The following is a 14,343-nucleotide window of genomic DNA, read 5'->3' on the forward strand; positions in this document are numbered from 1 at the left end:
ATAGGGTAAAAGAAAGAACGTCTTGCATGCTTGAACTTAAAACTTCCCGAGCAGATGGAAAATGTGAGGGAACGAAGAGCAAAGAGTGGAAATGTTTCCAGCTATGGGTTGAAGATTTCTAATTCAAACTGACAGTGCCTGAATGCACAGACACGGATTTAATTGCCGGTACACATGTACCTCCCAACGGGCATGGAACAGCATGGATAAATAAATCAATGTCAACTTAAAGGTGTAAAAAGTCTATCCCTGGAGCAAAATATTTGCTAAATACTTCACATCCACTTTATGTAATTGACAGATACAAGCTCTTACAATAGCTTGATGGGTCACAGACAAAATTGATATATTCTTGCGTAGTGGTTCCTAATCTTTTTTCCACCAGGGACTGGGTGATGGTAGTTCAGGTTTTCCGCAGATTGGTGGTGGTGAGCTGTTTGCTGATGTATATTCTCAATCGAGATTCATATGCCATGCAACAAAAACGAGGGGAAAATAGTTTTGGTGTTGGGAACCACAGCTCTAATGTAATTTCCAATCAGTGGTGCAAACCTTGAAGACCTCTGTTTGAGTCATTTGAAATGATTTTTGTTTTATTCTGCTTGATGAATGATGTCAATGATTGACGGTTGCGCGATCGGACCAAATTAAGCTCTGAGGTCGACTTAAATTTTAGAAAGTCCATTCGGACTTTAAAAATATTTTTTAAATTTTAGCGACCGCTCTGTCACAATAATGTGACCAGTGCGGTGCAGTTGCGCAGTCGGCGGCGCGCTACGGTTGCGCGTTCAGCGGCGCGCTGCAGTTGCGCGATCGGACGAAATTAAGCTCCCTGCGCACTGAGGTCCACTTCAATTTTAGAAAGTAAGTGAGGACTTTAAAAATATTTTCTAAATTTCAGCAACGGCTCTATCACAACAATGCTACCAGCGCGGTGCAGATGCGCGGTCGGTGACGCGCTACGGTTGCGCGTTCGGCGGTGCGCTACAGTTGCGCGATCGGACAAAATTAAACTTCCTGATTTTAAACTTCCTATATTTATTCAAAAAGGGCTTTTAAAAACAAGACAAAGCCTTCAGGACTACAAAAAATATAACCATGTGTGCCTTTGTTTCTGTCATACCATGTAACGTCGTTTAAATTACCTACCCAGCACACCACATAATTAAAAAATATGTCCGCTGACATGTTTGAGTGTCCTCCCACAAACCAGATCTCTCTCATACTACCAAGAATTACAAATAGTATGGTGCCACGGGCCATGCAAGCTGCTGAAAAAATACTAAACACAAAAAGTTGGGATGTTTTATCTGGTGGTTACAAGCTCTTGTTGTTGTCATTTTATCATGATTGAGGACATGTGAGACATGTGTCATATAAACACTCAACACATCAACTTGCTTTTCAACAGTATTTATATCTGGCAACGCCACAAGATTCAAGTGGCTTTCTAATTGGCTGTTGTTCTGTTTTAAATAAGATAATTTACCATAATTCAAAAAAGGAATAAGGGCAGGATGGGATGCTGCTCGGATAAATAGGCCCACTTTTGTGTTTGGTATGCTTTTTTAATGATGTTTATCTTGAACAAAGTGTTCCGTAACCCAACAAACATATTTTCATAATGACAGCCTTTTAATCTACAAGCAGAAAAAAATGAAATCATCTTGTCCTGAAGCATGATCCCTATGCAGGTGTTCTTGTAAAATAATATCAGGGGTGTTACCCCAAAGGAATCCCTACAGGATAAATTTGGAACCAACTTCAGGTCACGCGAGAGTCTGTTGTTGACATGCTTTGTCAGTCTTGGAGAAAGGCGATTATTGTGTACAAACCTGAAAGAAGCCAGAAAGGATTGGTTTATAGCCACACTGCACACTATCACCGCACGCTTTCCGATCACATCCAGTTTGCTGTTCATGGTAAATCTACGTGAGGGAAGGATGGAACAAAGAAAGTAAACCAAAGACATCTGCTGGAACCTGGCTCGACCTTCCCCTCACATCACTGACACACTGCAACTTTTCATTTGGTAATAGGCAACACATGGGGAGTGTTTTTGTAGATTTCCGATGTAAACATGAAATGGAGTTTCTTGCCATGTATTTAGCCATTGTCTCCTCTTCAACCACCTGAGACTTATGTTTCTGAAAGAGACATTTAACTCATATACTTCTACAAATGGACCCCTGATTGTTTATAGCATGTGAATATTGCTAACTGGGATTATAACTTGATGATTTATTAATAGCCTTAACGCCGATAACGAGTCTAAAGAGACAATATTAGACTTCTCTTTCCTCTTTATGATGCTGTTTAGGAATATTTAATACATGGATCTAAGAGCCTTTAGTCAAAAGTTGACAAAATGTAGTCATGATCATTGATTTTCACACTGATCTGAGCAATAATCATCATTCAGTGGACCAACAAAGTCTTAAACTAAGAACTCTGGGTAAAGGCAGAACAATAAAGTTCAAGGCTGCAAATATGATTTGATTGGCCACACATTCTGCAAATGTCACCAATTACAGACTTTGAACCCGCAGGGCAAGACTAGCGGAGGAAAAACATGATCCACCAGGTTGACGATCTACAGAACAAGAACTAAGGCAATGGGAAAATCTTGACATGTTTGCAGGAAAGAGTGAAGCACGGTTGATGATGGATCAAACTCCCTCCTACCATCCCTGAAGTTTGGCTTTATTGTACCCTTCAATTCATATGTATGTATTTATCATGTTCTTAGTTTGGTTTTGATTTGGGCTTTGGTGTGATTTTCTTGTCCCTTGTGTCAGTGTTGTTTTCCAGTCCTTTGTACCTTGTTGATCATTGTTCCCACCTGTTCTGGTTAGCCCCGCCGCTTGTGTCTTCCAATCAGCTCCCTCAGCCACTTGTGTCTTGTCCGGGTATTCCTCGTTGTCTCGTCAGTTTGTTTGTATTGACCTCCCTCCTTTCTCTTCAGTGGTTGTTGGGTCATTGTCATCAGTCCCATGTGTCGCGTGCTTTGTTTTTGTATACTCCCCAAGTCATGTCTAAGTCTGTTTTGTTCGTGTTTATTTGTTACTTTGGTGCCTGTTTTTCATTTCCTGTTTCTTCGTCTTTTCCTTGACCAGAAGTGCCTCGTTTGCAATTTTTGTTTCATTTGAATAAAATATTGTTTTGTCTTAGCCACAGCCCCTCATACTTGCACTTCCCTAATACGTGACAGTATAACCCTAAATAGAAATACACAACAGTGTTTGTATACAGTAATAATGAGTGTAATGTGTTTAGTGTCTTGTGAAGTTGTGCTTCATGACACAGTATAAACTGAAATATTCCATATATTTGTTGAATGCCAAGTTGAGAAGATTTCAAGGGTGGCTGTTCTCCAGCCAGCTGCTGATTAGTTTATCTTATATGAACACAAAGTCTGGAAGCAGAGTGCAGGAATTTTTACTTTATGTGTTCATAGATGTTTTTACTTTGGTTTTCCACTGATCGTTCTGGCTTGAGTTTCATGTCAATGGCTTACGGACACGGAAGCAACTCCAATGGTCTCCAAGTCCCAGTTGAAACGTTCATCTCGCGGATAGATTCTAGCACATTGCGGACATGACTATTCAATGGCACTTTGAGTTGACATCTACTATCCATGAAATTTAGAATCGAAGTTGTTGTGCCACTTACCGTCTTTCACAATTTAGTTTCCTTTATTTTAGTATTGCCCCTGAAATTTAATGTAAAACTCTTGTTGTCAAATGTTTTCCATATGTACTTTTGAGCTCTTTGCAGATGAATCACATTCCCTTTTCAACTCTTATTATGAATAGAAGCTGGCCTCTGAGTGACTCCTGTGCCCTGTGACTACTGGAACCAAAACGGCAGGTCAAATCAAATAATTTAAACATTTATGAGCATCTCTGGAAAATCATTTGGCTTATGACAACAACCCCCCAAAAAAGTCTTGACCCAGTGAAAATAAGATTTGCAGCACTGATTTTCTGGACTATGAACTCAAAAGCAGTGAATTTGCAGAATGATGTGAGGCAGTAAAACAGTTTCCCTTGAGCCAACTGGAATCAGGATGAGTGCCAGGCTGATGTCACCACATCCGTCCACTTTTGTATTGCTGTTGCTGTCAACTCCAAGTTCTTATCTGTCATCTGCAGTCCCCCCCAGTCACCAGGCGGGGTGCTGTTGAAGTGGCCGTAATCATCAAGTCTCCAGAGTCCATGAAACAGCCTTCCCTGGCATCCGGCTGTTTCTCATCCGTATTTTCTGACTGACGTGTTCTCCCCTGCTCCCGCTGGGCCTCCCATTTGAGCCCACCATCTCAATTTATTTCATGGACTCATTCAATCCCCCGAGAATATTTCATGGAATGTTGTCTACTGAATTCAGTTTTTTTTCCGAGATTGTTTGCCTTACCCCGCCAAATAATCACTGTATCAATTACAAAAGCTATGAAAGCTTTATTTCTCTGGAACTTTGTCGAACTATTTGCCAAGCGTCATGTTTCCCATTGCTCTGTGTTCCAAGCTCCGATGTGAAAAACCTTTCATTTGAGAATTTTCCCTGGCTCATGGGGAGATTCCAACATTTGTGTCAAGGTCCCCGGTTGGTGATAGATGCTTTTATACCTTTTTAACATTTATCACTGTTAATGTTGCACTTTAACGTGAAATTTGTAAAGTATGGAACCCACATGCTAGGTATGTAATAACACTGCAGCTATTCAATTAAAAAAATATAAATTCGAAATTCCAAAACTATTGTATTGACACATGGCACTTAGAAGTACAGTTCAGTGCCAAATGTCAGATATTTTGATATTATTGAATGTTCAATTATCTCTTTCTCTTTTCCGTTTCATCATTATTCCAACAACTAATAAGTATTAATAATACATCATAATTGCTTTTTTCTTTAGCTGAGTGTTTTATAAATGTGTACACATGAATAAACACTCAAACGTGCTTTTTCCCAATGTCAAATTATTCTATCTGTGATACGCATCGGGGGTTTAATTAGGTGCCAGGAAAATTAAACTTGATCGCTTCAAGTTCGGTGAATACTTTTCTTGCCTTTGGCTACTTTGGCTACGCATTCGAGTGTGAAAGCAATAGATGAGATAATGCTGTATTCAAGGAGCAGATAAATAAACTGACAGAATTACAAAATAAGCTGTGGCAAAGCAAGAAGGTCAGGGCTATGAACTGAATTCAGCCTTTTGCTGTGACTGGATATGAATATATTTCTGCAACAACAATCAGTGGTTAAATTTTTTCCATTTTCTTTTTTTTTTTTTTTTTTAAACACATTATCATGACTGGGAAAGTTAGCGAAGAGCAAAAGATGAATGATCGACAGAAAATTCATACACCAAAGGCCCAAAGACGATTTTACACCTTAACCCTCAAAGTTACCAATGCTAATTCTGATTAGTACAAATCGTTTTCAGTGGTTATATAATGTAACATATTCCAAGAAAAAACAATAATCGTGCATATGTATAGCCATAGGAAGTGTTAAACACATAAGTTAAACATATGGAAAATGGAACGTTTGCAGAAAAGTAAATTGTGTGTCTCCTGGCTGTGATGAAAGATCTCTGTATGGGATCCAACATTTTGAAATAAAATTTGGACTCGACTCAAACATGTACACAGGGCCAAAGAAACGGTGTGGTTTTGACGTTAAAGCCATGACACATCGTGCGAAAATACCATTTATCCTCTGATCATTTGGAAATGGCTGGGCACTGATTCTTGACAATGGCTTCTGAAACCTTCCTGGACGTGGCCACAGGAGGAAAACTGACAAGTTGAAGAAAAAAAACTACGAATGGTAAAATAAGAGCCCAGAACAACCTAAAAAAATATTCAAAGTGAACTCCAAGGTCAAGGTGCAGTACATCAATGTCAGGTTGTGCCCTCCATCATTGCTTGAGCATAAAGGGACTTCATGGGAGATGACCAATGAAGACACGACTGTCGAGATTAAATCGTGTTTCTGGGAAAATAGACAGATGCGACTAACTTATGAGCGACTAACTTATGTTTTTGAAATATAAAAGTGCCGAAGCAAGTCAAGCAGAGGCGAGACGTGTCATGTCCTGTTCAGCAGTAGTCGGGAATACTTAGTGGAGGAGGGTCACAACTCGGCGATCAATGTGATTTATTTTACATCATAATTCTACTTACAGCCCCTAGGGGGCATATTTACATTGTATTTAGCAATTGTTGCGTGCTAGTGATGTTTCAATTAAGTTCTTTCTATTGTGCTTGAGCATCTTTCAACCTTCACACGCAATTCCTTGGAAATTTGTAGTTGGTTGTAATTATTTCCATATTTGTAGATGATAGGCACTAAGACTGGTGGCTTTGAATCTGGCCTGTGTTTCTGTTTGACCTAAACTGTAAATCAAGAAGTAGAAAGGGGGCCTTGTTCTTCACAAGATTTATGACTCCATTACGTGTCAGCCCTAATTGCACTCTTTGCAGTGAATTACAAGGATGTTATTACGGACTGCTCTGGTATTGGGGTTCGAACACGTGAATGCGATTGGTAATTTGACGGATGTGTCAATTTTCACGTTTCTATTCATTTCAACATGTAGGTCCTGCTATCTCTCTCTCTCTCTCTCTTGTTCTCTCTCTCTTGTTCTCTCTCTCTCTCTCTCTCTCTACATTTGTCAGTGGTTCAAATTGGAAAAAGAAGAGCTTCCCCTGCATGTTATTTGATGACGGATGGATGTTTGCGTCTTGGAGGGGAGAAGAGGGCGGTAGTAAGAAGACCGCAACACCTAAGGCCGTCATCCGGTTTCCCTCAAACGAAGCAGCACGGAGCAGAGTCCTGAGTGATGGTCTGGGAAAGCCATCAGTGATAGGAACGACATCAGAAAAGTTCCACCATCAACCGCTTGGAATTTCCCTCCCACACCAATGAAGAGCATCAGCCTTCAATACTTCATGTATAAAACTCCAACTCACAGTCTAAGGGAGGAATTACTCACCAAGCACAGGGAGTGTTTGAAGGAAACAAGGAACGTGAATGGTTTACAGTATACCTCAGCTGTTGTTGTGTCTGGACGTGTGCATACAGACACCGTTATCATTTTTATCTAAGCACTTCATCAGAAATTTGAAGTACAAGAATGGAAACTCTGAGTCACCCTCGTGTGTGTGTGTGTGTGTGTGTGTGTACACGCGCGCGTGTGTGTGTGTGTGTGTGTGTGTGTGTGTGTACACGCGCGCGTGTGTGTGTGTGTGTGTGTGTGTGTGTGTGTGTGTGAGGACAGGGAGTTTCTGTGGAGTGGCTGGAGTGACAAAGCATCTTATTGAGGGTTAGCCACAAGTTTTTAATTTTGCAGGCTCATAACCACCTCTGTAACTGAGTAGTCATTTTTTACCATAAAATCCACCATTAAGGTTTCATAAAATGATATTCACACAAGTATCAAAATTTTCCCCTAGATATGGTGTGGCCAGAGAGTGACCAACCCTGGCTACCACATGAGTGTGTGTGTGTGTGTGTGTGTGTGTGTGCGCATCATGATGGACGATGTGTTCTGTAACCTTCAGCTGACATGTTTCATGGAAGCTTTCAGAAATGACTTCAGTGTAAATGACCAACCTGGGTCACAGTGAATGACTGCTGCTCCTTTTAAACATCTGGCTTGTACTTACTTGTTAACTGCAACAGGATGGGCAGAATTAGGAGGCAGTCTTTGTGAATTGTTGATCCCATCATCTAATTTAGCAAACATGCTACTAATATTGAACGGGTTTTTTTTTTTCTTTCTTTTTTTTTTTTATCACATACACATGTCACGTTCAAACGTTTTTAATTAAAAAAAAAAAAAAAATCACTACGGTCTTTTAGGGACAGTTATGCATATACGTACAAAGCAACTGTATATTTCACTTCATACTGAGAGGGTATTGTTTGAATATTATATTGAATTTCACATCAATCAGTGCTGACCTTTTCTTACTATGATGACTCCTGAGAACTCCAAATGCTTCGTCAAGCAATGTAAACAGGTTCCAGCAAGCTTACAAAGCGTTTGAAAAAAAAGATTTAAGTTGTACACACAAATCATCTCTCTTGTCGTTCCCAGAACTGGAGGCTTTTCCTGTCCTCTTACGAACATTCACAGACGCTGCTGGGATTTGAGTCACAGTCTTTCGGGAGGGGTGGGGGTCAGAGGTCAGAATGCTGGCTGCTCTGCTAGTTGCTGAGGCCTTGGGGGAGGATGAAACTCCAGTGGGTTTTCCTCACGTCACCATGCAAGGAAGGGGTGACTCAGCGCAATGTGGAACCCTTATAAGTATTTTTTCCTCACCGGCCTCTTGAGGAGCAAAGTGCTGACTGTCCATGGCCCACACACAGCATCACTCGTGCAAATATGTCGTTGAAAACCAATGTGGAAGCTCTGCTTTTCATCTTGTCTCTTATTTTCTCATTCAATTTGTTGATTGGAAATGTTCCATTTTGGATCGAAGTACTGTCTGGTCAAAAGCCTCAGATGATCCAAAGGCATTCCTGATAAATGACAGTAATTTTTGCATTAACTCCGAAATTAAAAATTATTATTAAATTAAAAACTGGAACTCTCATAAACATGTCAAAGATATGTCAAGAGGAGGAGATTTATTTCCAATTTAAGTTAAAGATTATCTCAAAGCATTTGGAATATGGAGCTGGTCGCGCATGCATTGAAAAGAACCACATGAGCAAGCATTTTGGCAAGAGAGGGAAGGAAAATTGGAAGTCTTCAGGAAGAAACCTTGAGTATAACCACGACACAAAACGTCGAAATTCAAGCCAATATCTGGAGACTTTTACAATTTTACAAACAGACAACTTGAAGAGAGATGAGATAGATCACTTGACATATGTTCCTATCTGATATGTTTGGTGAAAATAAGCCAACTAAAGGCCCTTTGGCGCATCACAAATCTTAAATTCAGGACACTGGAAAAAGTGATGAAATAATTGACTTCTAATAAAAGCAAATGAACTATTTTAAAAGCTGGACATGATTGTTTCAAGTAAGCGTTGGGGTGCACTCTTGGGAAAAAAATATGCTCGTAAATTGGTTAGATGACTAACACAAATGATGTCTAATGTTTGAGTTCGCTACAGGAAAAAACGCACAAAGACAAAAGGGATGACATAACTTCATATTTCATTGCCTGCCCATAATGTTCACCCACTGTTACATGTTTATGTGGGCGTCGCCCCATGAAACCTAACAAACAAAGCGTCTGAGACCACCCTCATCTCACAATAAATAGACCCTACCAGCTGACGCCCTAAAAAGGTCAAACATTTTGCAAACTCTGCATTGTTGCGGGCTCGGTCGAACAAACACTTGTTGGCCCTCGAGCAACTAACTCCACAGCTGCGTTCTTTATGTGATACTTCCTGTCGCAGAGGGCAGAGCTGTGAAGCGACCGGGATTCCACTGAGAGTTTAAAGGATATCCGACCCGAGATGTAGAGATGAAGATAAGGTTAAAGGTCGGGCCAGGAAGGGCTGAAGATTGTCAGCTCTCTACTGGTTGCAACTTTTGACTGATCTTCAAACCTTCAGGGTATAAAGCAAGAAAATATTGGTTTCGTTATTTTATTCACTATGTCAAAGCTGGAACCTTCTGTAGCCTACATAAATTAGATTCAAAGAGGTCATAAGAGGTGATATTTTTTTTGGGCATTGGCAACTTTCACAAGTATGTTCCCAGGACTTGTAGCACATGTGCAGTCGAGGAATCAACACCTAAGGGTGTGTTGTTTGGTTCATTCAAAACAAACTTTGGAGTCATTGCTTTGACAGCACGCTTTGTTTTCTCAAGTGTGAAGACTATTAAATGATGTCATCCTGGTGTGCGCCAAACAAGCGGACCAGGACCACCTTTTTCTCTTCAAACGTTCTTAAAGGAACTCTGCTGCAGGTCAAATCACTTCCGCTCAAGTGTGAATGCTGCAAGGACCCATGACAAGCATGGGGGTCAAAATGGCAGCAGAAAGGTTTCATCACACAAATCATCCAATCAGACTGTGACTTCATGCAAATTTGTTTTACTGGGTAATATTTGAAGTATGATTCAAGGGTGCACGCAGTCAAATTTTCTTGGCTCTCTTCCCGCCATTGTGAAGGAAATAAGAATGCCTCCAAAATTAGGACCACTTTTGTCATTTTTTTCTAGTTTATTTCTTGGGTCGTAAAAGTCATCAAATTTAGTGAAATTGGCAACACTTCAGACACAAGTAGCTCTTGCTTGCTACCTCACTTATACGAGCATCCACAGTGTGCTCATAAAACAAAACCACAACTTTCATAATAAAAGTGTTGCATATTTAAAGTTTTACTTTGACTTAAGATCAATGTGAGGGCCGATCGGAGATGCGATGTACCAGATGTGGCGCACATCTGCTTTAAGGGGACAGCCAGGGCAAATTTTCTTCTTTCCTTCACGTAGCGAAAAGACACGCTGCTAAGATAACCCCCCCTCCCATATATCAGGCTAACCAAACATGACATTTTTAATAAGACTCATCTTCATCGTGACATCACTGGAACGCACTGTGGTTTTGGGATTAGTAAATCAGTTGAATCTCAGTTCATCATCACATCTTTATTGATATAATTTACTGTAGAAAATGGATGAATGGAAATTACGTCAATAGTAAGTAGTTTGGGGTGAAATTGAGGCTCAAAGTCAAATTGATCATCAGAACACACCAGAGTATATTCTGCTTTGTGTGAACACAACAATTTATATTGATGAACAATGGTTCTGTTATGTGTACTTTTATACACACGTACATTCACAGACATAGCAAAGCCAGCTTGTGAATGGGAATGTGCTAAACATCAATAAAATAGTACAAAAAGTGGATTACGATTGCTGACTGCCCATTTTTCACAAAGAGAAAATTCACACCCACTGGTAGTTTTTTTTTTTATGAGGTCAGTCGGAGTTGTTGGCGCTCCTTCTGACGCATTCAAAGGGGAGTCCTGCTCTGCTGTTATATTTGGCACCGCGCAGGATGGAAACCTACTGTATTGTCTGCATTCATCTTGAACACTTGCCCATTGGCAATTCCACTCCTTTTTGTGTTCAAAAGGGCATTCCTTCTCTGGTTTTGATTGGAATTAATCAGAGTTAATAAGTTGTTACTTGAGGCAAGTCAAATCCTGTACAATCATATACTGTTTACTTGATGACCGCCACCCATTGTAAATCGTCTACTGATGTTTGGATGGGGTATTATACTGGCCTTATACAGATTGTCCCAAATGCTGCATTTCATTGTCTAATTGCAGGTTTAGAGTAATAAAAACATGTCCACCGCACTGCCCCATTGAAAATACATGAACTATATACTGTACAGTATATCATTCAAGGACACAAATTTGGAATTAAGTTTAAAATATGAATACATAGCAAAATGCAATTTCCATCGGGATGTAATACCTCACTTAATTTATGTCTGGCGTGACAGAACGTGTGATATGGTAGTTCACAATATTGGCATTGTATTCCATCAGCCTGAAATGGTGCATAAGAATTGACACTAAATCTTCATTATATGCTTGCAGCTTAACGGTGAGACAAAATCAAACGTCCCGCAGTGCCTTTTAACTCGGTTACAACACAGTTCGACAGTCAATCAAATTTCTGTAGCTATTTTTGAATACTCAGATGTGTCCTGTCATAGAGGAATGAATTTACTACAAACTGAAACATTGTGTAAGAATCCTTCATAACTGTGCAAGCCAAACACTAAAGTACAAGAAATCAATGTATCATTGTACTACTCCAAGTGTACCTTATGTAACTTTTATCGATGTACAGCAGTGGTCCCCAACCTTTTAGCGCCACGTGTCAGAAATACTTCCGCGGACCCGCCTTTATATATATATATATATATATATATATATATATATATATATATATATATATATATACACAATGAAATAAAATGATACAATTGGCATAAAAACAAGTATAAACGACATAAAAATAAAACTCACCATTACGTTGAATTAGTGGGAGCACTGAGGTTGTTTCTCAGAAACGAGCCGGTCCCATCTAGAAGTAATCGGAGACAATGACACCCGAAGTGGTTAAAGTTTGTCTTTTAATGCCGGCTGCTTGGTCTGTATGTGTCGAAGCAGTTTTGAAGGCTTCATTGCCTCGTTATCTCACCTGTCGCCACAAATTATGCAGAGTGGGCTTGGCACATCAGAGTCACCTGTGGTGATAAATCCATATTTTAAGTAGGACTCCAGAAATTTTCTTTGAAATGCAGCTTTCCGATTCTTAGAAGTCATAGCCTCTTCTTCTTCCCTCTCCTCATTGGGCTTTTTTCCCTTTCTGAGGAAGCTGTCCAAAACATTTCTGTTGCTTTGAGGGCTCAACTGAGGTGACATGTCACGTGACCGAGATGAGCGCCTTGACCTGAACCGAGGGATGTGATTGGGAGAGAATCACCAATTCTTTTTATATTTTTCAAAATAAATGTTTACTCATTTTTGCTAGCTTTGCGGGCTCGACTGGGGGAACATGTCACGTGACGCGTCTTGACTTGATCGTCGATAAAAATAAAAATAAAATCCTGTGCGCCTTGGCGGCCAGGTACCAAGTGATCCACGGACCGTTACCGGTCCGCGGCCCGGTGGTTGGGGACCCCTGATGTCCAACATTCATATTCACTTTTATTCATTTTAATGGGGTCACATAACTGTGTAAAAAATATATATATATCTTCTTCTTTCCCAGCATGGTAACAAAGAATGCTTTGCATGGAAGAAACAAACAACACCCAATATTTTTGTGGATGTTCTCAATTGATCCAATTCCAGCCAATTTGGAGCAAAATTAGTTGAGTTTGCCGCACCAATTTTGGCTGGTGCCAAAACTAACCAAGCCTTGTCGCATAACCTGATGAAACATTTGAGAGGCGAAATGTTTTCTAAGACAAACAGAACAGTCTGGTTGCAATCGATTCCATGCCATGCGAGAGCATCCAGCCGCCCAACCTCTGGAAGCTTCAAGCTGAGCACTGCATTGAAAGGACGCTAATAAGATTTAAGTTTCCCCACAAGCTGTTTGTTTCAACCATGAATTATTTCTTAAAACTAAACAGACACGGATGCAGAGGAAGCGACATGTGGTCTGCTGTATGCGAATGAACAATTCAAGATAAAACAGGGAGTTCCATCCGCAGACTCCGAAGACACCCGATAGAATCCTTCTGCCACAAAGTGATCGCAGATGTCAACAAAGGAAAAATAAAGCACCATGAAAATAACTTTCGAGGGAAACACAGTAGAATTAGTTAGAATGGAAAAAGGAGATAATGGCATTTTTGTTAGGACAATATATTAGTTCCTAACAATGACATGATCAGCATCTTTTAACATCACTTCCAACAACTTGCTTTATATGGATTTAAAGTGGAACCTTCAACACCAAACAGAATCCAACTCATCTGACTAATTGCTTTTATGCGAGTGTGAAAGGTTGTCTGTATTTAGATCTGCCTTGTGACTCACCAGTCACTCGACCGTGCTTGTTCGGCTTCGGGTCCCTGCAACACTGCACAAGTGGAACAGAAAATGGATGGATTCGGTTGGATGATTCTTGAGATTTGTTGGAATCTACAATCGACTGAATTGGCTGCACTGGAAGTGGACTGTGAAGTCATGACCGAACTCGGATAAACAGTTGAAAATGGATGGAGAAAATATAATTGGTGCCACATGGTGATGATTGGGTACCATGAATAGGTCTCCATTAAAGATCTTAGCTTTCTTTTGCCGTCAATGTAGTGCATATCATCGTACTTTGTACAACCTTATGTCCATATGGCATTGTACTCTCTCATCTCCAATTTGTTGTCGCTGACTCCTGTATGTATTTAGAAAGTGATAGCTTGCCTCGGAGGCCTGTTTGGGTGACGTGACTGTTGATTTAAGATACTGTACTGATATCAAACTACAGACCTACGGCAGTCAGTTTTTCTTAACTGTTATTTTCATGTCAGGATCTTCTTTGCACGGCAAATGCTTTGACAGGTTTTCTCCCTCCTGTGTTATGTCTAATATGAACCAGCTGTGCACACTCCTACTGTACTATACCTACAAGTGATACTGACTACCAGGAATAATAGTCCTTTCACGAAAATCTACCTAAAAGGTTCCCAACCAGTAATGGAGATAATATTTCAGAGTGAAAATTTGGGTTTGGCAGTTTTCTAATGAATGTTCTCTAATTTAGTGTAAATTCAGCATTGTTTAAATTAAGTATGAAAAAGAAACAGGAAGTCAAATGTTTTCACACAG

The 14,343-nt window shown here is 40.1% G+C and overlaps 1 long non-coding RNA gene across 1 annotated transcript; it reads right to left on the minus strand.

Moving 5' to 3' along the window:
• Window positions 1–7,939: 7,939 nt before the first annotated feature.
• On the minus strand, window positions 7,940–12,151 carry LOC147045478 (uncharacterized). The gene is made up of 2 exons (XR_015068350.1): window positions 12,031–12,151; window positions 7,940–8,532 (listed from the first exon to the last, which is right to left on the minus strand). It is a non-coding gene; the product is annotated as an uncharacterized LOC147045478 (long non-coding RNA).
• Window positions 12,152–14,343: the final 2,192 nt, after the last annotated feature.

The sequence above is a fragment of the Syngnathus leptorhynchus genome, chromosome 15 (assembly GCF_054491065.1).
Source record: "Syngnathus leptorhynchus isolate UIUO chromosome 15, UIUO_Slep, whole genome shotgun sequence".
In the NCBI taxonomy this organism is placed as follows: domain Eukaryota; kingdom Metazoa; phylum Chordata; class Actinopteri; order Syngnathiformes; family Syngnathidae; genus Syngnathus; species Syngnathus leptorhynchus.